General features: G+C 49.2%; 1 long non-coding RNA gene across 1 annotated transcript in view; it reads right to left on the bottom strand.

Annotated features, from left to right (window-relative positions):
- Positions 1-18,877: 18,877 nt before the first annotated feature.
- The window catches only part of LOC149352735 (uncharacterized), a 40,553-nt gene continuing 34,987 nt past the window's right edge, over positions 18,878-24,443 (bottom strand). The window contains exons 2-3 of the long non-coding RNA XR_016290843.1: positions 19,587-19,710; positions 18,878-19,521 (exon numbers count right to left, since the gene is read on the bottom strand). This is a non-coding gene — a long non-coding RNA (uncharacterized LOC149352735). The remainder of the gene's footprint in view (positions 19,522-19,586; positions 19,711-24,443) is intronic.

Raw genomic sequence — 24,443 nt, 5'->3', positions numbered from 1 at the left:
CTCGCTTTAGGAGAGGGAAAGTATTTTGCCTATGCTACAAAGTGAAGGACTTGGCCCTTCTGCTAGGAATCCAGGAACCCTTCTTTTCCGGCAATAAAGTTTTCTCTCTCTCTCTCTGACTTGCCCGATGCGAGCACTTTTCAGACTATCAGATTCTTGGCAGTGAGATTAGCCCGACAATTCCAAATGTCCCCATCCATCTTCTGAACCGTTGGCCCCAATTTAAGGCATGTTAAATGTTGTCAAGCAGACGCTATAGTGAGGCAGTACAGTATGGTTGACTGATATTTCAGAAAATCGCTTTAATTAGTGCGAGCAGTTTTGAAACCACACAGATTTCTCAGATTGACTATAAAAGACAAAATTAACAAAGACCTCACGGAGGGGGGGGATTCTCAGCCCGCTAGCCAACGTTTCGACAAGAGGGCTTGTCTTCCTCTGGGCAAATACGGTCATTGCTACACTCTAAACACGAATAAGCCTATATGGGAGTAAATAGCGAGTAAGTTGTCTGGCGCACTCCCTTTTAGGTCCGGGTATGCTGCCCAAGTTCCGGGGGTAGATTTTTATCGAGAAATATATGAAATGCTTACTCCTGGAAACGGTGGCATAGCCCCACCGCAAAGCATAGTAACTAGATGCGGTTAGTAATGGAAGATGGCTTTTAAACGCGGCACCGGAGGTCTCGAGGTTAGCAAATAAGGGGTTGAAACCTCGGTTAAAATCTTCGTAATGCTAGAGTTAGAGGGAATCTGTTTACGTTGCCAACCGTAAGTATTCTGTATTTTCCACCCCGGGACTTGGGCAGAATACCCTGCCACTAAAAGGGAGTTCGCTAGAGGACAACTTACTCCCTTAATTTTTACTCCCATATATGTTATTCGTGTTTAGAGTGCACACTCAGAGGAGAAAGGACCGCTGAGGAAGGAGAGAGAGATATACTTGAAAAAATAGCCGTTTCAAGTTCACGTCACCATCTTACTATTCTTACCATTTCCTCCCGCCGCGGTGGGTCAGTGGTTATGGTGCTCGTCTTCTGACCCGAAAAATGCAGGTTCGATCCCGACTACGGCGGTCGAATTTCGATGGAGGCGAAAAGGCCTGAGTACTGTGTGACGTCAGTGCACGTTAAAGAGCCCCGGGTGGTCGAAATTATCCGGAGACCTCCGCTACACCGTCCCTCGCAGCCCGAGTCACTTTGGGACAGTAAACCTCATAAACAATTTCCTCCCTCCCCCTCATCACCCTCAGCGGTGCTTCCTCCTCGGTGTGAAGGCCCTATTTAACCCCCTTCCCCTACCCCCCAACCTTGTTCATTTTGTTTTACGTTGTCAAGAATCCCATCTTCCTGCTTTCTGTCTACCATCAGATGGACTATGAAGGTTGACTGTACTAAACTTAGGAATATAAGGGCTCTTTGGCTAACCCTTCTCTTTTTTAACGGTTACTGTTGCGCAGATGTTCACCTAAGACCTTCTGGTTTGCTGCTCATTCATACGCATGTCTCGCGCAAGTATTTGCACAGTCTACTCTGGTGATGTCAAAGGCAGCGAGCGCTTCACGACAGTATGAGGCTACTCTGATTTCGCACGATGCGAACAGTGGAGATATGAGGTGCCCGTCCTTTTCGTGCTCCGTTCAGCAGGCAGACCATTGCAAACGATGGTTATTCCTGTAAGAACACAGGGGCAGATTAGCAGGCAACGTTTAGAGAGGGGGGTTGGAAAGAGGAAGGGAGGTGGGGGGCGGGTATTCCCATCATGCATTTCTTCAACTTTTTCAGCGAAAAACAAGTCACTGTAGTTACCCACGCTAAATTTCTAGCTTGCTTTCCCCCCCTCCCCAATTTTTAAATTTCGCGCCTGCACGAGAGCGCCCGCAAGATGCCATTGTGCCGCCTTGTTTGTTCCATCAGACCTCTGCCTACGGGCAGATTAAGGGGGGGGGGGGGGGGGGGGGGGGGAGCGGGTCAGGGAGAGGCAGCCGCTTCTACCCACTCGCTCCTCCTGAGCAAGAAATTTTCTCTACAACTGCACTGACTCCATGTTTTTTTAATGAAAAAATGCATTGCGTATATGAGACCGCATATCAGAGACGCCCCCTCTAGGAGCTTCCCATTAAAGCGCCCATGTCTCTGCCCCGCATTCTTGACGTCTTTGGCGTGATGATTCCGCCTCCCGCAGAAGAGCCACGACGGCTGATTGCAACCGTTCAAGCAGCGGATGAGCGCTGCCGACGAGATGTTTGCCGAGCTTTTTCCGAGCACAAGCCAGCTGCTAAGGTACCCAACACAAGGTCGAGCCGGAAAGAAAGCTATGCGATTTCAAAGATTTCGATGAAGCGATCACACACTTGTGTGCTCCGCAATCTCAGTACGCGGGGCGTCTCCTGGATGTTGGGCGAGGGGGCGCTGCCGGCGACCTTAAGCCGCGATTGGGGCTGCCTTCGCGCGACTCGAGGAAGTGGTGGCGAGCATCGGAATCGAACGCGACAACGTGGCGCGACCACTCTTTTACGAGGGGTGCCGATAAAGGCGGCCGATGAGCGTTGCGGGCGGCGGCGCTTTGTTTCTTGGCGCTTTCCCGTCGTCGCTTAAAATAGGCGGAGCTCAGCTCGGAGGGCCCTGACATGGCGCTTGTTTTGCCTTTCCCGCCGGCGTGCCCGGGCGCAGGCTGGTCTTATTTTTAAAGGTCTGGCCGCCAGCCATTGCAACACCGGCGCAGACGGTCACGTGCGCCTCCCGCGCGCGCGCCCAATGTCCAGGCCCGGCGGTGACGCCAGCGGCCGAAGTCGCTGGCGGCCGTCCAGGAGGGAGGTCGACGCGTGGTGCTGCTGGTGCATGTGCCAGGGCGGGACCCGCTCGCGTTTCCGCCGCTGGTTGACAGTCGGGCGGGGCCTCTGCCCCTTTGTCTCAGCCGCTGCCCGCACCTGGTTGGCTGCGCTGCTTTGCCTCTGGCGCCGCTCGCCCGCGCTCCTTTCCGCGGTTCGTTATGTCTTAACCACCGCGGTCCGGATAGCGTCCGACACGCTGCTGACGAAGCTCGTCTGACTGTCTGCGTCCCTGCTGGGCGCTCGCCTAACTGTGGCACGCGCCGGCTAATCTCGGGTGCTGTCGACTCGGGGGAGAGCGGCGGAAGTGAGCGCGCACACGAGCTGCACTCCCTTCGACGACTGGCCGTCTGCGTGCCGAACGCGTTGGCGTCGTCAAAAAAAAAAAAAAAAGTTGACAGTAAGCCGCCATCTCCATTAACTATAGCAAAAGAAAAAAAAAACGAGATGTTCAAATAAATATATAGCTCATCATCATCACTGGACAAGAGTTTCTTCCCACCGTGTCTATTTCTGACGTCTGCGGAGAAATCTGAGGAGGGGAATCTGGAAAAAAAGGGGGTTGTCCAATTCGGGCAATTTTGCCTTTTGCGACGGTAGATTTGGTGAGCGGTCATCATGAAAGACCATTCCAATCACACTGTATAGTATGCTTCTATTGTTTTTCACTTCTACAAGCATTCGATAAGAATTTCTTGGCTGTCCCAAAAAGCAGGGAACATCACCATACCAACCGACAAAATGGTAGTTGCTTTTTTTGGAACTCTTTCACTAGACTTCGTCCGCTGATCTGACTGCTGCTTCGGCTCACGGGTGTAGTGGTGAATCCATGCTTCGTTCAGGGCCACGAATAGACGCAGAAAGCCCTGCGAATTGCTATTAAGCGCCGCCAAACACTGCATGGAAATGCCCTTTAACGTGCGCTTGTGTTTGGTAGGAAATGGGAGGGCTCATTGCCTGTTATAGCGGGAAACTGCGACGCAAAGACAAAGACCTCTCGGTTGCCGTGCGTCCCTAGACCCGCCAGATGATGCATAGATCAGAATGAAGATAATTTTGAAGATAAAAAGAAAGAAAAGCCTCCAGACCGCATCTCGTGGGTGCCGCTACTCCCACCAAGACCTCCTAGACCACCCAGTCACAGGTGGCATCATCTCGAGAGGCCAGTGCAATGGCCCATGAGTATCCGTGGTGTCTCGCGTGGCTCAGAACCACTTGGGCAACATGGCCTCCGGGTGGCCGCGGGGGTGTGGTAGCGGGGGCTTTCGGTCGCGACATATGCAAAACACCTTCTGTCGCCGAGGAAGTCCTTCATGCCGCTATCGCCGTTAAAGAAGTATAGACACCTAACTTCTGGGTGCGTGTTTTCTTGTTTGTGATGATGCGTAAGGCATCATTATACGTGGATTACCGCGTGGTAATCTCCTACGACCGCTAAATAATTTATAATCAAATTTCTTTCTCGGGATGTTTCGGTTTCAACAGCCGAATGAGAACTGTGCCGGCAAAGTGTGATCATAGGTCACGTGAGGCATCGCTGCTTCCGCATTCGTTGTTATTCCGGCTCTTGAGGAAGGCTTGCTTCAGGTCTGTAGTGAATTAAAACGATGAAGCAGCGATTATATCGGCATTTTTCTATGCCTCATGTGACATAAAACCACTCTGACGTGACAGCCATTGTTCGGCTGTTGAAACCGAAATAGCATGAAAGAAAAATACGATTATGAATTATTTAGTGGTCTTAGGTGATTCATGCGTAGTAGTGTCTTCCGCATGTGTCTATACTCCCTTAAAATGGTTCATGAACCCGCCGCGGTGGCTCAGTGGTTAAGGCTCTCGTCTACCGAATCGAAGTACCCGGGTTCGAACCCGACCGCGGCGGCCGCGTTTCGATGGAGGCGGAACGCAAAAGGCGCCCGTGTGCTGTGCGATGTCAGTGCACGTTAAAGGTCCCCAGGTGGTCAAAATTATTCCAGAGACCGCCACTACGGCACCTCTTTCTCTCTTTCTTCTTTCACTCCCACCTTCCTCCCTTCCCTTACGGGGCGGTTCAGGTGTCCGCCGAAATATGTGAGACAGATACTGCGCCAATTTCCTTTCCTCAAAAACCAATTTACGAAGCCGAGCTTTTTAATGCTATGACATCTTGGCTGTCATCTCAAAAAATTTCCGCCTTCACCGTAATGAAATTCCCTGATTGGTCAATTCCCTGATGGCGTCTTCAGGGTCACATGACCCCAATGGACCTATCAGAGAACACTGCCAAATTTGAAAATTCCCACAAAATTTTCTGATGGGTTGAGAGAGGTCACGTGACCTTGTGAAGTCATCGCAAGCTTCCCACCGTGGCAGGTGGTAACTTGCCCATCGAATTGCGGGCAAACTGCCCACCGTTGCCAAATTCAATGCATTTGCCACGTGTCCACTGTGGCAATGCGCATGAGCCTTATGGGAGCCCTGTAGAGTAGTGGTATGAGGACTCCACGCGATCTATACATGCCATTGAGAAGGTCGTGACGTCAACACCGCGTGACCACCAGTGGACCAATCGGAAGGCATCACCAAATTTGAAAACCTGAGGGCCGCCAAAATTTGGATGTTGGCCCATTCCAAAAAAAATCCAAAGGACCCTCAAAGTTTTGGAAGTAGGCCGCCGCCAGAAAATGGATTGAGGTGAATTCGTGGTAATTAGTAGGTGGATATATGGTAGATTAGCGGATCAGATTATTGTAATATCTTATGATAATCCAATGGAAGGTACTCGAACATTCTAGAATGTGATGTTTCATCCATAAGGGGCAATGGAACTGGTTCCAACCGGAGCTGAGCTTTGGCTGGAAAATCACAAGAACGTTAGACACTCATTAGACATTAGAGAACATTAGACTAAATGCTATAGCATTTTTTTCTTTAGGAATGCGGTTAAGCTCCCCCAAGTTTTTTTTTTATATACGAGGGGGTACCCAAAAGAAACCGGACTAAATTTTTTGATCGGCAACGCTTCTGTGGTACCGCGTTTTGCCACTAGGAGCGCATAGAACGAACATTCCAGAGTCAGTAAGCCGAGTGCCATCGTTGAAGGAGGTCAGACTAGTTTAGGCAGAGTTTTAGAGTGACGACTGTTTTGTGTGAACGTCGTTTTTGCAATGACTGATTTTCGTGAACAGCGTGCGCCGGTGAAATTTTGATTTTTGCCCGGAAAAAGTTGAATGGAAACTCTTGAAATATTAAGGAAGACGTACAAGGACGATGCTATGGGGACAACTCAAGTGTTCCTGAATCGAATCCTGAATCAAAGCAACAATCATGCCAATGGAAAACTTCAAATTCACCTCGCCTCAAGAAAGCTCGTCAGGTGAAACCAAACCTCAAAACAATGCTGATTTGTTATTTCGGCGACGTGAGAGGAGTCGTCCATTGAGAATTTGTTCCGCAGGGTCAGACAGTTAGCCAGGCTTTCTACTTGGATGTTTTGAGAAGATTGGGCAACAGTGTGCGGTGGAAGCGGCCAGATTTGTGGCGGTCGGGTGACTGGTTTTTCCATCATGGCAATGCCCCTGCCCACACAGTTCTGTCTCTACGACAATTTTGGACCAAAAATGGCATGACCCCTATTCCTCAACCCTCATGCTCTCCCGACCTTGCCCCGTGCTACTTTCTTTGTTTCCTAGAATGAAAAAATAGGTGAATGGAAAGCGTTTCGCTGATGTTACTGAGGTGAAGAAAAAAACGACGGAGGCACTCTCAAGCATCACAACAGATGAATTTAAACAATGTTTTGAAAAATGGAATGAAAGATTCGACAAGCGTATCATTGCAAGTGGGGAATTCTTTGAAGGAGATTGAAGGTCTGTGCTTAAAATGTGAACAAATAAGTTCAAACAAAAATAAGTCCGGTTTCTTTTGGGTACCCCCTCGTATATAATTCGTATGCCTCAATGTTGCGTTGAAGATACGATTTTCCTCAAAGAAGAATTAAGCGGCTAACACAAATTTCGGCACGGCGGCCAGCAAACCCCACCTTTGCGACAAATATCCACAGGACTGAAAAAGAGTGCGATAGACCCGAATTTTACAAGATACATCGAACCTTAGACCGATAGACTCCAAGTATGGCCCCTCTGCGCGAGCGTTAGTCGACCCGATTATGACTCCGATCTCCTTAATATAGTTTCACGTCCAAAGAAAAGTAAAAAAAAAAATGGTTACATATATGGCCCATATTCACGCCCAAGTCGTCATCCCCTGTTTATCAAATAGTGATTGGGAGAACTTGTCGACTACACGCGTAGCCCATGCGCTCTGCGCGGTCATGGCTGTCCTCCTCAGTGCTCCCCACGAGCGGATTCTCAAGCGCTCCCTCTCGCTTAACAGTCCCCTGCTGCGTCGTACCATCCAGTATGTAATCAGTCTCCGGCTTGAGGATATACCAGCGTCATGACGTCAGGTGAAGCCCATCCTGTTGCTTCATCTCTTCTCAAATAGTACCACTGTCCGCACTGATAGGCCTTTCCATTATCTAAATTGCGGAGTCTAAATGTATGAAGCCCGCATTGCCGCCTCGGCTGGCTCGCTTCCTCGGCGTTTAGTGTGCAAACGCGCAACATGTTGCTAGATGCGTGCGCATCTAGCGACGGGACCGGCAAGGGGGCCACTGTTTGCCGCAGCGCATGAATTTCATTTTGTGACTTGAATCACAGTAACCCTGAAATAGTTTTTCTCTCTGTCCGCCCTCTCCGATTTCAAGCCCCTCACCCGTTTCCTCAAGCCACGATTGAGACAACTGTCCATTCGAAAGAGAGTTACCGCGCCGTTCTTCTAGTCAAAGCTCCCCCTCGGACACCAAAGCGCAAAATCTGTTTTGATCTTACCAAACACAAAACGCTTCACCGCTCCGGTGAAGCGGTGGTCCTGGGTTCGAACCCCGGACCGGGACGAATTTTTCTTTAACTGCGAAGTTTCTGAGAAAGCTGTATATATTTCCTTTGTAGCCGTATGGCTGCGCTCGGGTGGATGCCAATGAGTAATTACTCCCTTATTACAAAACATCAAATGCGACACTAGTGGGGAAGGGGGATGCTCATTTAACCAACTTTCCGACGTCGCGCAAAATTATGCTACGAAGTTCCACCGCACTTGATTGCTGAATCTCGTTGATGCAACATGGCCAGCGTGTGACCACGTTTTCTCTGCCCCCGACATCTTTCGCCATAAGAAAGGGTTGGTGACTATTTTTGCATCTCGTCTTCAAGTTGGCGTCTCGTATTTATGTATCGTTTATTAAAAAAAAGTATACCGATACTCATGGATATCATTTTTTTCCCGCATTTAATTCTTGCAACATTCTTCGAACGTATTGTCACCTCGCTGCAAGTGGGGCATGACGGCAGCGTGCATGTTTCGGTCTATCTTTTCCCGCATTTTTATTTTCTCGAAAACCACCAGCTGTCGCCACTTCCACAGTCTCTCTTTAGCTCACAGTAAGCAGCGCAAAAACGGTCTTTGTCCGGGGTTCAAAGACAAGATATGTGAGACAGATACTACCCCATTTCCTTGCCTCAAAAACCAATTTACCTTTCACGGAAAGGCTCCGCCTTCGGTTTTCCAGACTTGCTCTTTGAATTCCAGACAAAGACCGTTTTTGCGCTACTTACTGTGAGCAGGCTTCCATCAGTGCGCATCCCCCTGCCAAAAACAGGTGTGAGAGCGTAAAATTCAGCCAGGGGTTCACGGCTTTAGCAGGTTGTATAATTATTTAAGTGTAATGTGGTATGACATGCTGTGATAACATGTACAGAATATATAGAATGGTAGGGTACTGCACAGTAGGATATACCTTAGTTACAATGAAAAAGATATGGTACAGTGATAATTTAGAGAGTGCACTGGGAGTATCATACAGCGCAAAACAAGAAAAACTGCAACAGTTCGATAACACATAGTTTCGTTAATGCTTCACCTCACTTGAAAATAGAACGTCTCGTGAGTAAATGGGAAAAGGTGTTAAAATCGCTTTTTTTTTTTTAACGAGGTACAGCACGACACCGTTTGTGGTATTTATTTTGGACTTGGATTGCGTGTTTTCTTCCTTCTTTCGCCTCGACCAACCCGTCCAGCTTCTCACTCTGCTGCAGTTTCAAAATATCTGCAAAACGCTGAGAGTAGCCCTCACACACCGTGAAAACGACTGCCGGCAAGCGGGCCGTATAAATTATCTGATGAAACCAACTGAGCTGTTTGAACTGCTCTCCGCCCTAGTATTGCTGAAAAGTATAACGTCACTGGGAATAAATAGTGCCTACACCGCCACTGACTGGACGGCCGCATTTGCCGCGGCGGTCATCTGTGAAGCGGCTGCGGTGCCGCTCTGTCCGGTGGCGTCCCGCCGGCCGCTCCGGTCTTCCCGCCTTTTTGACGGCGCCCCCGCTCGTCGGTGAAGCCCCCGCGCTGTCTCGGGAATGCGCTCTCTCTCGGATCGTGCGGGGCGCCGTCCCCTCCTCTTAACAGTATTTCGGCCGTTAACACCAACAGATAGAAAAGAGCGCTCTTTCCCCCCGCGCGCCGCCGCCGTGGGCACTTCGGAGCCCGCACGTCTTTCTCCGCTCTTTCTCGGAACGAGCCCTCCCGCCATGTTAGCGCCGCTAGGCTTCTGCCGCTGTGTGCTTTCGCCGAACATCTTTGTCTCGCTTCTTTTTACTTTCCTTTTACTTTCGCCTGCTCTTACTCCCGTGCTTTTCTTCTTTCTACTCCGTAGCTTGCAATACATCCGCGTCAGATTCCCAATTCAGAAAATTCCTGTTTCCGTCCGCGCGCGCCGCTGGCTTCGCTGTCGAGCGCTGCATTGCTCGGCTATTTTCCTCATTAGTTTCACCATTAATTCTGGGGCTCTAGTCTAGCGCCGTGCACTTGCCGCCACACTGAGCTCTTTGCTGGCAGTTTTGGCTACGCCACGAATCCCGCCCCGACAACGCGGTCGCAGGGTGAGATGAGCGCGCGCTGGTGACACCATTGGAACCAACGCGCGCTCCATGCCCGCAGTGCGCAGCGAGGACTTGGACGCTGCCCTCCTCGCTTCTACCGAAGTTCGAAGAACTGCCGAGGGTGCAGCAAGGGCGCGCAGCCGCAGGAAGGAAAGGCGCGAGCCTTCTTCCCCGCGATCTGCGCGTCCTCTAGTGGTGCCGGCATTCCCCGTTTCTGGCCTCCTTTCGCCAAAAGTGTCCCCGTCCTTCCCGCCAGGAGGAAGCCATATTTCTTCCTCCTCGGTTTATGGCCCTGGTCCGGCACTCCTGGCGTTCCTGGAAGCGAAGGGAAGCGAGGGGAGGGCACGCTCGGTGGCCTTTCGGGAAGGGAGGGCCGCGCGCGCTGCCGGGGGTCCGCGGCAGCCGGTGTCCCCAAGAGCTGTTTGCTTTCTTTTCGGCGCGCGAAGCTCCGCAGCCAGCCCGGCCGGCGGGGGGCAGACGTTCATGGTTGCCCGAGCCTTCTGCCGGGACACGGCCAGGTGGGGACCAAGGAGAAGACGTGCCCGTACGCTGTTTCACTCTGTTCCCGCCCCTGGCGGATCCCGCACCAAGTTTCTGCCTGGCGGACCAGCGCATTCACTCGCCCGAAGACGACAACAGCAGCCTCTTCCCAGCCACGCCACCCCAGGAAGAAGTATGGCCTCATCGCGCTCTGTTCTTCAGGTGGGATTTTCTGCCGAGCATTGCGGTGCGCAGACACTGCGTTCCTTTTTGACGGACTCGACAGAACGTTTTGGCGTATCATCGCCGCCGCCATCGCTCCTGTCGGGCGGTTGCACGCAACAATGAGCGCAGGCGCAGGGTGCCTAGGAGTAACGGGGAGTACATTATCTGGAAAAAGTTGTCACGGAAACTTGGAGGCCAACCAAAAAAAGTCCGAGGTTGAGAATAACGTCGGAGACAGTTGTAAATAAGTGAACAGCATATTATACCTGAGGCTGTGAAGTGGACTGTCGGCTAGGTAAGCGGTGGTATATTCGAGTGAGAATAGACTACTGAGAGAAGCGAAGTGGAGTTGAGGGACTGCAGAGAATCAGATGGTGACAAGGCTAGAAAATTTGCAAAGATGAGGCCGATTGATGGCGCAGGACACGGCTAGTACGTGATGAAAGATGTCGGTTGTACGGTGCTCATTTGTAGGTACGTACGCGACCCGCTAGAGCGAGGTTATGATGATCGGTCTTCAAAGGAAATGACTGATGATAGGGAGGGGAAGTGATCAAACCGGCGCTCGCTCAATGTTTCCTTGTTTCTGCCTTCTCTAAGCGTTAGGAGTGTTACAAGCCTGGTTACTAACCTACGCTAGAGCAGTTCGCGGAAGCTATACGTTGCTTGAGAAGCATTCTCTTCGGCGGATGATTCTGTTGCGTTTTTTTTCTTTTCTTTGTCACTAATGGCGGCGTCTGAACAGCGATTTGTCGTGCATGTTGTGTATTTGAATGCGAAGAGTGCGTGGGATGTGTAGTTGGCGGGAACGTATGCGCTTTAGTGGGGCGGCCTTGACCTGCGGCTCACGTAATCGCTGGGATTTTTACTCCGACAGACGCGATGGTCCCGTGACTCGCCTGACGCGTATGGAATGTCTCGGCGTCAGTGTATTATATTAGCCCCCAAAGGGATAGGTTTTCCTCCTGAAGCATGTGATCGGTGTGTGGCAGTCACATCCCGGACGGCGGCGCTTTTCTTCACCGGACACCACACACGCGCCGATCCCGTTACCGCTGGCAAAGTATAGACAATGGAGCGATACAGAAGCCCGGCATTCCGGTCGCGGGAGTACAGTGCGCTGTGCGACAGCGGCGCCACTGTGCCTGCGCGGAACACTAGGAGGCGGTGGGGCGCATGCGCAGTGGCTCCGCGCCTGTACCCCGCATCATGTACCGCGAGTCCGCATTTGCAATCCCGCTCTGCTGTGCCTCTGATGTGCCTCTGATGTGCCGTTTCTGTGCTGGGGCGCACCGTGCGTAGGTCACCTTTGCTTATTTCACGAACTTTGAAGCTTTAAGTTTACTGCTGGAGCGCATGTCGTTTGTTTTGTTGTTTAAAAGATGACTGGGGCCTTTTTTACCAAACGCTTCAGATTGCGCTGCTATACGGCAGGTTTGTTCGCAGATAAAGGCTTTGGAATGGCATATATCTGTAGGATGTTTGTTGTTAAGTTATCTTGTTAAGTTATCTTATTAAGTTATCTTATTAAGTTAAGTTATTAAGTTATCTTGCCCATTCTCAGAACTCGACCAGTGAAGTTGAAAACACCAGTGTAATGACGTGTAGTCACGGGAGCATGTACTACATTCATTCGCCGCTTACCAGATTGACATTCTGCTGAATGCAGCTGCTTGACAGTATTGAAATGTGCGACTGAGAGAACACTGAAGGGAAGCATAGAGCGCTGTTATAGCCGAACCTTATATACGGACATGTCGCTTTTTCATCACGTGTTCGCATATTTCAGGTCGTTGATTGAGAGAGATACTGCAGCCGCTGCGCTATGGCCAGGAGTGACGTTCTTTGGTGCCGTCGAAGGACTGCTCACGAGCAGCATTTGGTTGCATACGAGTGAACCACTTGTGTGCCAGAACCATAACTTTATTGATTACTTCAGTGCTTAACGTTGGCAAAGTTTGCCCCCCCCCCCCCCCCCCCCTTAATCCCCAGAAAAAGAAAGGAAGGGGTGGGGGTCTGGTATTAATGATTTTACTTGCCAGACGCCTACCGTTCCAGTTCTTTGCACTCTTCGATAATCAGTGGTAAGCTTCTTTACAGGTGTAACCAAGCAATAAAAAGCAGCATGCATTCTTTAGCACTTCACCGGCACATCGTTTTCACGCATAAGACGCTGCTTTCCGGTTTCGAAGAGATGCAAATGTAAATGTCCTCAAATAGAAAACACGAGTTTTATACAGAAATTTTAGCAGTCATAGTCGTACCTACGGCCCGAATGATAGGACAAAAACGACTATTTTTTAATACTTCCGAAAGCTACAAGTAATTTATCTGCTGAAAGCTTGTAGCTATAGCAGGACATGTCCCTCCGTTACAGGCATCTTTCGGGCGGTTTAGTTCATCGTTTATCGAAAAAAAAAAAAAGTGATTCGGCTATATTACAGGTCATACTTTCTTTTTTTGCCTTGCAAATGTTATTTCGAATAGGCAGAAAGAGCGCCACAACGACTCCCGATACCTAGTTGATCTGTTTGCTCCCGTAACTTCAGTGCAATGGGCATTGACCGCGTCTTTTTATTGTTTTTTTTCCTCCTCGCGCTTCGACTGAAGCCCACCAAGTCCGCTGCCAGACCCGCCGGAAGACGCCGAGGAGCCGAGCCCCGCGCCTGGTAAGAAACTCGGACCTTACGTTCGCGTTCGTCTGGCCGCGTGAGTAATAGCGCTTTTGCAACGCGCGGTTTCTGACACGTGCATTGATGTCAACTCAAAAGCAGGAAAACTGCGTTGCAATTCAGAGGCGCTAACGCTCAGCGCAATCGACCGCAGGCACGAGGCTTACAAGGTTCTGTAAAAAGCCGAGCAAACTGTCATTATTTTATCATATATGATAAAAGATTGGCAGTTGCCACGGCTTTTTCTAATGATATTACAGGAGCATTAGGTATGGGGTGTGAGGAGAGGTATAAAATCGTAAAAAGGAGAAGTAGATGACACTTGCGCAGAGCCTGTCTGCTGCTGGCGTGGCGGGTTAGTTGTCGTGTATGCATGAACGCGTATCTGTCGCCTAGCTGCGACACCACCCTGGTGGTTGCTGGCACTGCAGTGTAGTGATCATCATATCCTGCCCGGCATCACTAATTTGTGAAAAAAAGAAAAGAAATGGAGGGGAAGGGAAATCACTGTGGCTCTGGTAATTCGCCCCGCAAGTTGCGTAGTAGCTTGTCATCAACGTAGGATTACGAGCCCAAAAGGATTCCAGTGTCCACTGGTGTCCACTGAGAAAGTTGTCCAACACGTTTCAACAGCGAGTACAAGCGAGAAAAAAGCGTGGCTAACGTGTACACAATGACGCGTGTTGGAACCGGTGAAGCGACCGACGAGAGGAGAGCAAGAAAAAAAATCCGTTTTTGAAGCAGGTTTCCCGCCGTATTACGAGCACTATCGCATGAGTGGATACGCACTCTCGTAATTCCAATAAGCATTCCCCGGCATGATAGCTTTTTTTTTTTCTTCAAGAAACTTAAATTGGAAAATGGCACTGCAGTGAAATATGATAATAGCCACGTTGCAGGATAAGCTGTACAAGACGCAGTTAAAACTTTGTTATCCTTCAGAGTTCTGGCTAGCATGTTGACGCAGGATTACAGAAATTCTAGCGACTCCATTGGCGCTTGCGTGAAATATTGCGCGTAATATCTTGCATGCCATTTCGGCCATGTTGGCTTCAGCGAGCTGGCTTATCTAATGGTCCATGCCTTTAGCTGAACCTTCATGACTAAGCCGAGCCAAGTAGGCTGTTTCTATCGCTGGTACAACACTCGAACTATCGTCCAGGTTATGTAGCAGCGCCGCGGATGACGTCACATGTGGCAGAAAATACAACGCCAACATCCAAGGCGCTTCTCTCGCCACCGCAGTGTGCTTATGGTATAGACTAAACTGCTATTTCTGCCCACGAATAGGCAGCATACAGGTATGAAGTCAGTTGTACTTCTTCCATTCACTCACCAATTTCAGCGGCATTGATGTCTTATGTTCTCGGGAACAAGTTTAATAGAACGGGCTGTTATTCCGTGCGTGAAAAAGAAATTGTACGCGCAAGATAATGCGTTATATCATCGTTAAACATATATGCAGGCCGAAGGGAATAAACGCGCGTAATCGGCCCTCCTGGCCTGCAGGATTGTCTGCATGCGCATAATAATGATAATAATTACAACCTCCATCAGCCGAACTAGGTCCGCTGCGGGACAAAGGCCTCTCCCATGTCTCTCCAATTAACCCTGTCCTTTGCCAGTTGTGGCCACCCTATCCCCGCAAACTTCCTAATCTCATCTGCCCACCTAACTTCCTGCCTCCCCTGCTACGCTTGCCTTCTTGTGGAATTCAGTCCGTTAGCCTTTCGGACCATCGGTTGTCCGTAAGGGTAACGGAGTGGATTAGGATTCCTTTAAAAAATGAAATAATGACCAAAGCAGATATTGAAGCAACATAAGCAGTTTCGCATGTCGCAGTAGACGCTGAAGCGATTAAGGACGCGAGCGATTTCGCTTTGTATTTCAGCATTTGTTTCATAGCATGTTTGGTTCATGGTTCATGGGGGTTTAACGTCCCAAAGCGACTCAGGCTATGAGGGACGCCGTAGTGGAGGGCTCCGGAAATTTCGACCACCTGGGGTTCTTTAACGTGCACTGACATCACACAGTACACGGGCCTCTAGAATTTCGCCTCCATCGCAATGCGACCGCCGCGGCCGGGATCGAACCGATGTCCTTCGTGTCAGCAGCCGAGCGTCACAACCATTGATCCACCGCGGCGACGTGTTTCATAGCATGTGTTCTCCGGTGTACCCATGCATGCGGTAATCAAATGCAAGACTTAGCCATTCTGCATGTCGAGCTCGAAACTTGTGGCTTTGAGAGTGGCCCCATGTCCCTCTCTGCCCAGCGCTATAGGTGGCGCTGCTCTGGCACGGTGCTTACCTCGGAGCTAAATACTTTTCTTTTGTCTTCTTCGTGCTTCCCTGCGATGTGACTATCTATTGCGCTGTAGACAGGTATGGTTCTTCATGTGCTTCATGAAGGATACTTTTCAAGGTCTCGATTGGAGATGTTTTTAACGAAGCTTGCAATATGCACTAAATGGAACGTCGGGCTATGATATGAGGTAGGGACGTTGTCAAAGTACAACAAAATCTCCGTACCACACGGCTATTTTTGCATTTCTATTCATTAAGTATACGGCCATCGCGGTCTTCCCAGGCAAGCTTAGCTTAAAGTTTAGTGCTTAGTATAAAGGCAAGTTCCAAGTACGTTTTGGCAGCGACAGGCCAAAACAAGGGCAGTGACCAGATATTTTATTGGTACCCTGGTAGCACCGAAACGTTACAGCAATGTTACTTTTTGTTTTCGTCTTTTCGTTCTAACTTTTCTGAAATGTTACAAATAAATGTTGGAATAACCGTGCCCTAACCTTAATTAAACATTTAGTCATTAATGCAACTCTAAAATGTTAATAAGGTGGATTGTTGAGCTAGTTGGTGCGTGATCACTTAAAACCAGCAGCAGTGACTCTAAACTGGTGAAGTAACCGTGCAAGGGCATGCAGGCCCGCCAGTTTTGGAAGTACATAACACTTTGCAAAGACCAGCAACGAAGGCGACACTTGAGCCCCACAATATAGCGCAACCAATACACGCAACTCATGCACTCACCTCCGAGCGGATCCAGGGAGTCGAACTTATGTAGCCATTATTGAAGGGTGTCCCAAAAGCGGTAATAGTGAAGGGGTAATAAGCAAAGTTTTGTGCATGCAATCTATGCTAGGCACACTCTTAAGATATTAAGTTGCGAAGTGCTGCTAGTTGAAGAACATGATTGCTGCAAGAGCAATAGGAAAAGTTTGAGAAACAATGCTTAAAATATATTTGTAATGTATTGCTTAGTTGTAATAACATTTAAAACACAGCATTAGAACAGTATGTACTTTGAAAGTTGAGGTAATGTTTACGGTACTATAGATAACATTATTTGGTAATTTTTTGTTTTATAGCAACATTTAGGACACAGCCTTAGCGCCATGTCTACCTTGATCGCTAAAGTAATGTTTACGGTACAACATATAGTGTTATTTTATCATTTTTAATATTAACGTAGCTCTTCAGTGTAACATGTGACGTTACTGCAACTTTCACAACAATTCTATAGCATTCTGAAGTTCGATGCTACCTGGGTATCACTTTATCAAGCATTACCCATGCTAACTATGGCGTGCTTCAAGGCACTTGTGTGTTTATAGGTCGCTGTGAAGTATACAGAGACGGGCTGGTCTTGCATGGACACGAAGTGCTTTACAGGAGATGGTAATGCACACAACGAACTGAATTTAATGACTGAAAAAAAGTAAACATCGGATCTGGCAAATTTGAGAGAAATCTGCTATTCGCATACTGTTTACGAAAAGAACTAGCGAAAAATAGGGCATTTTATGCTCCACGCATTCATAAAGTGACTCGAAAACTCCGAATTATGAAACTTTTTGCTGAATAGCCAGATTTGTACTCGAATTTGAGATAAAAAAAAATATCGCCCGATTTTTGCTCCATGAGTTCCTGAAAAAATAAAACCGCTAAAATGAAGGTACCTGGGTCGCGTTTCGATGGAGGCGGAACGCAAAAGGCGCCCGTGTGCTGTGCGATGTCAGCGCGCGTTAAAGATCCCCAGGGGGTCGAAATTATTCCGGAGACCTCCACTACAGCACCTCTTTCCTCCTTTCTTCTGAGTGAGCAAATGAGTAGCTTTCGGAGGATATGTATCACCATTACTCACAGAGTACAAAGTTTGCTGCCTCAAGGACATCTTGCAAGTCGAGCACACAACAAAACCACTTACATCACTCACCTTCGCAAAGATTGTTTCTAACACGTCAAACGTATTCGTAGACACTAGCGTTAGGTCCCGCTTGTGCCAGAGTTGGTTTGAGTAGCAAGTGTTACTGGCTCACTGGGGCAGTGGACAACTTAATCGTGGTGTGAGTAGGCAGTGGCGTCCACCGACGAACTGAGGCCGTTATGCACCTTTCCATTTCTCAAAACCAGCGGAAGGTTTAGACTCCGCGGATTTTGAGGGAGGGAAAGGCGCAAAACTGGCTCCTTGGTTCAGTGGACACCTCAGTCGAACTTTCAGCTACGTGGCGGTAGTGACAGATGTGCGCTGCATGCGTTGACATTGAAAACGTTGTGCACAAACGCGGGACTGGAGCAATAGGCCGCCGGCGTTCACTGGGTTCATCGGCGTTGGCGTTGACAACGTTGTAGACTGTTGATTTTAAGGAAAGGAAGTGCGCATAACTGGCTCCCTAGGTCAGTGGACACCTCAACCGCTTTTTGAGGTACGTGGTGGTGGTGTCCACCTGCACACACTCCGCAGCTGTTGCTCCTTCGGCTTCATTCCAACACGGGACGCCTTTTTCGCTAGTGACCCATTTAGTGCTATAGCACAAGAATTACCGGCAACCCGAACATGCCGTGGTCAGCAAACCTGCAAGCGAGCTGGGTGGATATTGTGCTGTAGCGGAGGGTGGGGGAGCGAAAATCCCTAACGCCTCCGCGATATTCTTGGGTTGTATGGCTCCGGTGACTCGCCCTTCATTCAAGCTCTCCTGGTTTTGTTACGTGTTGAGGACTGTGAAGTACGCATGACTTATTGGCTCATGGCTCCTATTAACAAGCACGACAGAGGCATAGGAGACAGGTCGACGGGACGAGCGCAAACTTTCAACTGATTTTATTGTCTAAGTAACAGCTTATATGGGCGTGGTTTGTTGTTAATAGAGATTTTTAAGACGTATAACTAGCGGTTGCACTTCACTGTTCTCATCTTTTGAAAATTCGTTGGTCTTTTCTGGTGTTTATTTCAGAACGCGTTTTTTTTTTTCGGAAAGTCCAAGCCCTGAATATAACCCGCATTTTTTCGCCAAGTATATTTTGTCCTGAAGTATTAAATTCCTTCCTAAGACGAATTTCATGTCCGAATGTGCGAATCTCAATGCGCTGTTTTCGAAATTATTTGGTTAAAACCCACCAGCGCTAGGTCAATGCTACACAGTTCCTCTGGCCCCTGCATGCTCCTGCTCAGCATTTCGCGCATAGCTGCATTCGTCTGAACGAGAGCTTCCACTTGGGCAACCTTCTTCTTCCGGCGCAAGTGGTACGTGGGAACGCGAATCGTCCAAGCTTTCTATCCCGAGCAGTGACTCTCGGCTCCCCGACAGAACGCCCGCGGAGCCGCAGGCATGAAAATCAAGGAGGAGCTGGTTGCCTGCCAGACATCAATACCCGCGAAAGAAAAACAAACACGCTCCCGTTCACGGATCTCCATTCGAACGCCGTATTTGCAAACGCGCGCGCAAATTGCCGGCAGTCGCAGCCGGCGCGCTCGTCGAGAGGGTGGTTTGCGGTCTTCGCCTCTGCTGCTGCTTCCGTTTTGCTCCGGGATTCTCGCTCCGTGCTGGCTTCTTGCTCTGACCTCGCGCAGAAGCCTCCACGGTCGGGCCCAGCGTCGTTGATCCGAGCGCGGGCATGCGACGTCACATTGTAGCCGGAGCGCTCGGCGGCAGCTCTGTGGTCCGCTCTCGAAGGCGCCGTTCGCAGCCATCTTTGCGCAGCAACGAGTCTTCTCGGAGCCCGCGCGGCTTCACGGGCGGGCGGGGGTGGCCGCCCCGCGGATAGCATCTGTCTGTGGCACCCCTCCGAGGGGTGACCCCTGCGGCGACCCCCGGCCGAGTCCCCCCTCGCCCCCCTCCGTGGAAAGCAAATGGCGCAGCCTGGCCTTTTTGGATTGCCAATCGGCTCATCGGCGAGGGCCAGGCGGGACGCGGCCGCTTCCGGCTTCGCTTGACGCGTCCACATCCGGCCACGCCGAGCGCCGGCAGCAGCTCCTCCCGCGCGCTTTTGCAGCCCTTCCCGCCGGCGGGCCCGCGCGACGCGCTGGTGGGTCCCCCCTCCGCCCTGCGCAAAGTAACGACACCCTTGCCAGGTTTTTGTCCTCGCACTGCAGGCATCATATCGCTCACCACAGCTCTCGTCACGACCTCTCTTTATTTCATTGCAATGCAGACGAAGCATAGGCACGGATGCTTGCTCCTTATCCACCAGGCCGCCGTGTCACGGTCTCGTAGATGGAACGCCGTGGAACTCCTGAAAAGAAAGCAGTGACCTTTCAGAGCGATACTTTGGCCCCTCCATGTCATGGCGTACTTGTAATTCTAGGACATGGCAGGCACGTAGCCAGTATATATTTTTTTTTTTTTCGGGAGGGGCCCAAGGTAATTTGTTATACGGGAGGGGGGGGGGGGGGGGGGGGCGCTGCTGGACGATGCAAGGCGAACAAGAGCACTGCTTAAAGGGGCACCCTCCCTAGATACGTGCTTGGGACATGTCACTAATGGTTTGCTGCGGAGGCAGAGAGAGACATAACTCTATGCATGCAATGCGTAACCAGTGCCACTGTACTTGATATTCGAGCAAAATAACGAGGGTTGATGGGCTTCGGTCCCTATTTTGAGAGCAGGCTTGGCAGTCAAAGGGTACCCCATTTTTTTTTTTCGCCTCTTACAGCAAGAATATAGTCGCTTGACAACCTTCGCTACACAGTTTTGGGGCGGTGTTTGCGGTAAAATGTCAGTCAAATATTTCCCGTGTTCACAATGGCACATCCCTCGGCTACGTGAAATTCATTTCGCATGCTGATCCTTGTGCAAGACCAAGTTATAAGTGCAATGAGGAAATGACAGTAGTAACTCGAGCAGCTGAACCTTAGTGCTTCGTAATATAAGCTGCTGAAACAGCACTACGACTAGAACAGCAAACGCCTATCCAAGGAGTTGCCAACGGAAACAACGCGCAAACTCCCTGCAAGGGTACTAAGAAAATGGACAGATTGTTTCGTTAAGAATCCGCGGACGTTTTCCCAGAATGTAGTGATTAGCTAGATGACCAGTTTTAGAACTGTTGCTTGTCGACCGCGTTGAACCAAAACCGACTAGCGGCAGGATCGACAGCCAGCTCTGACAGGAAGGAGATGCGAGGGCCGTCTCGGCGGCTGTCGTCACTGTTACCGCGTTATGTACGCTTTTACCCTCCCTCCCACACTCTGGAGCCCCTTTCGCGCCGCGGCGATTGCGTCGGCGGTGGCGCTTCTCGGCAAGTGGATGCTCGGCATTACAGGCCGCACACAGCGCCTGTCGCGCAGGCTTCGACACAGATGCGCCCACGATGGCCGATGAAAGTCTTGGTACCGGTATTTCGGTGAGCAGCGTCCCTGCAGAGTTGTCTCATTATCTGTTGGTTGGTTATTGGCGATTAACGTCCCAAAAATGTAGTTCCTTATTTGTGCGTCGTAAGAAGCTTTTTGCCTGTTTCTTATCGAGGCGGTTAATTTCCTCTTTAAATCTGAGTAAAAGTTCGGCTTTTCAGCGTTAATCAAAATGTAGTCCTCAAGTCGACGTTCCCATCAACATATAGAATTAAATTTAACAGCCATAGATCCAACACTTCGTCTGTGGCCTTAAACCATGCTGTGTGCAACGGGGCTCTTAACCTCCAAAAACATGCTACAAAGTCTCACGAAGCACGTTTAGTTAAATACATGCGCGGGAGAGTAAAAACTTTAAACGAAATGACAAATATCATCGTGAAGCGCGAGCAACGCAAGCAACAAACTAGCCTCGAACGCTGCTCACCCTGAAAACGCCTTCTGTTGTTACGCAGCTCATGTAAAGGTGGCATGGTGGGAGCACAGTGAGCACTCCCTGAATACCAATGGCACTTAGGCTGTAGAACTTGCGCGTTTTTTAACACCGTTATAAACTGGTACATATGAAGGGAGCCAACAATCAAGTAAACCAAGGAAATCATACGGGTATGTTTTTTTTATGAATATTATGGAAAATAATGTGGATAATTATTTTTAGATGACAGGCAATTCAACAGAAAGTAAATTAAAAGACAACCACAAGCTGTCGGTGAGATACGAACCCACGAACTCCGCATGTCGCATTCGGTTCTATACCAGGTGAGCTACGGCGACGGCTGTATAACGTACCTTCGTAGCCTGACCTTGAGTGTGTTCGCCAGCGCCACTCCAAACCACAGCGGCGTACGTGCAACGTTCTGTCATGCTGGAAGTGTCACGTAGAACTTAAAAGACAGATGTGCGATACAATGCACGCGGGCTCCGAAGGGGAAATACTTTAGTATTGTCATCGAATTTCCACGTTATTTCGGCGTCTGTTAAATAAAGTGTTGGGGAAGTTTGTAATGTTCGTTATAACCGACGTCGCTAGCTGGCGCGTCACAACGGTACGACAAGGCTGCGATCGTAACTAAACCAAGAAGTACCTATGCGGTTTCAATGCAATCATTCGCACTTCCCATTTAAGATCGAATATATTATGAAAAAGACATACAAGAAGCACTTTCATTCCCTTTCGCAATAACGGTACAAAGCTTTGCAAAGGTACCGTCTTTGTCAAAAGTAACCAGGCTGCATGGTTTGCTTCAAGCTTGTATAGTGGAGCCCTTGTGACCTACCTAAAGATCAAAAGTTATTGGAAGGTAAGAAGGCCCCCAGTCCTTACCTTTAACGACCATTTAAACTTCAGGAAAGCCACCAGGGCTCCACTGTACAAGCTAGAAGCAAACCATGCAGCCTGGTTACTTTTGACAGACTGTACATACTCGCCGCACATTGTCGACCAGATAGGCATCGCTCCACTGATTACCGCGATTAGAAAAACTCCGCAGGGGCCTCGTGTTGCATTTTTGTTCCTCTGATCAAATATTGTATCTGTGGATGTGGTATAATAATCTGCGGCGGCATCAGTGCGCGTATTCCGGACGCTCTCCCTTCTTCCCTCAATCTTTCCACCGTGTTATACTCCCTTTCCCGTGTGCTAGGCAGCCAGCAAACCCGACTGGGTCTGTCTTCTCGTTCCATGCTTTTCGCCCTTCTGTCCTTTGCTCGCTTTCCCGCAACGTGCAACAGAGCGCACGAATATTTTTTTTCCCAGTCACATTTGCTCGCTGCGCCTGAAGTATGCCGAAGGGTGATGCGTGCTTTTAAGAACGAAATGAAACATCCGCTTTGAATCAGACTTCTGCCCCGTGGCAGTGCATGGTCATGTTTAGAGCAGTGGTTGCATAATAGTCATATCACCGTAATAAACAAGAACAGTGTGGAAGGCCATAATACAAAATATTACATATAAGTTTAATTCTAAAAACTAGTAAAGCGTGCTGGTTAGAATATGCTTCTCTGTTAAACCCTTAATCTGTCGAGAAACTATTTAAAAATAAACAGAGCTCGCTGTTAATTGCCTGAAAATTGGCCATGTTGTGGTACGAATTAGTTTATTTTTATCGCATTTCTGTTTGGGACGCATTAATTTGGAAAGTAGTGAGGGAATGGTCGGTTTCGTTATGAGAATTAGGTCGAGAGTATTTACAAAAGCCCTGAAGTTCTAGTAGCTGCTTTTACAAGCTGAGCAAGAGAGATAACAGCGTAAGTCATGTAATTCCTTAGCTAAAGCAAAAGGGGTGCATATTAATGGGGTCACTGTGCCGTGTAATGTTTGGAATAGTAAATTTGACAATGGGCGTTCGTTGTGAGCGAAAGGAAACAGCTCCGAATGACATGCACTGCGCACTTCGAAGAACACTTACTCTTCAGAACAGTGTGTCCCACTGATTTCATGCGGTGGACAGAAGGAATGGAAGTTGCCATTAGCTCTCCTTGTAAGCGTGTTTCTTCCAATCTCCCGCCTTGACTGTCGACTCCGCCTGCTTTAGGACGGATTTTGTTAGAAGTGAAATTACTCTGTTGGCCGGTTTCCTTGCACGGAAGGAAAGAACGCGTTCATGACCATGTCGCCAAAGAAAGACAAAACCAGGAAAGAGATGGACTTCTGGGAAAGGGGATGGTTCAGACTTTAGTTTGAAAGTGACATCTTTCAGTTACGCCTGTTGACAAAAAAAAAATTAAACTGAGGAGAAAATACTTAACCGAACACACCTCGTAGTTGTCCCTTCGAGCTCTGTCTTTTGAAGTATGAAGTTTCCACTGGTATGCTATGCAGAAATATTCGCATGGGTTAGGGATTGCGTTTAGGTCAATTTAGGCTTGTAATTCAATAGACGACAACTTCAAATTTCAACGCTTCACCCAGCTTGCTCGCGCGAGCCGCATTTAGCATGCTTGGCGTTAGCGGACAGCCGAAGCGTTCTGGTATGTAAAACGCGTGTGGAGCCCAATTATAAGGGGGAGGGGGGGGGGGGGGGGGTAAAACAAGACAGGAATGACTAGGATTGGGCCTCAGTAGTTTTATCAACGCCACGCAGTCCGCACCTGTGCGCGTAGTTTGCTCGGCGCAGCTTCGAAAATTACAGATGGCGTTTACACGGGGCCTAGGTGTCGCTCCGCGGACTATCTTTTGTACAACACTGAGCTTTACCATGGAAACATCCCCCCACCCCCTCTTTATATCGCATCTTCTCGGACGTCTTTTTTCTCCAAAACATCGTCTGAATACAAAAAAAAAATAAACAAGAATTCGCCCCAGTAAGAGTATTCGTTCCAAGTTGTTGAAAGAACTGAGCACGTGCGGTCGCGAAAACAAGCTTATTTTCGGCACTGCCGTATTTGCCCGCGTAAGGACGTACTCGCTTAATGAACGCACCCCCTACTCTAGCTGTCAAAAAGCACAATTCTTTCGAATATTTTTCGCGGCGTAGTAAACGCACCCCCCAAATTTTCAGAGATTTTTCAGAAAAAAAGTATGCTAATTTGCTAGTAAATACAGTAATAGCTGAAAACTCGATGGAAAGTCTCCAGCCGCGTATTCCAGTGAGGCCCCCGACGAGCCCCTCTGTCG

The sequence above is a fragment of the Amblyomma mixtum genome, chromosome 3 (genome assembly GCF_055824585.1).
Source record: "Amblyomma mixtum isolate Tamu chromosome 3, ASM5582458v1, whole genome shotgun sequence".
In the NCBI taxonomy this organism is placed as follows: Eukaryota; Metazoa; Arthropoda; class Arachnida; order Ixodida; family Ixodidae; genus Amblyomma; species Amblyomma mixtum.
Note: the sequence above shows the minus strand (reverse complement) of the source record. Positions and strands in the feature narration are given on the sequence as shown.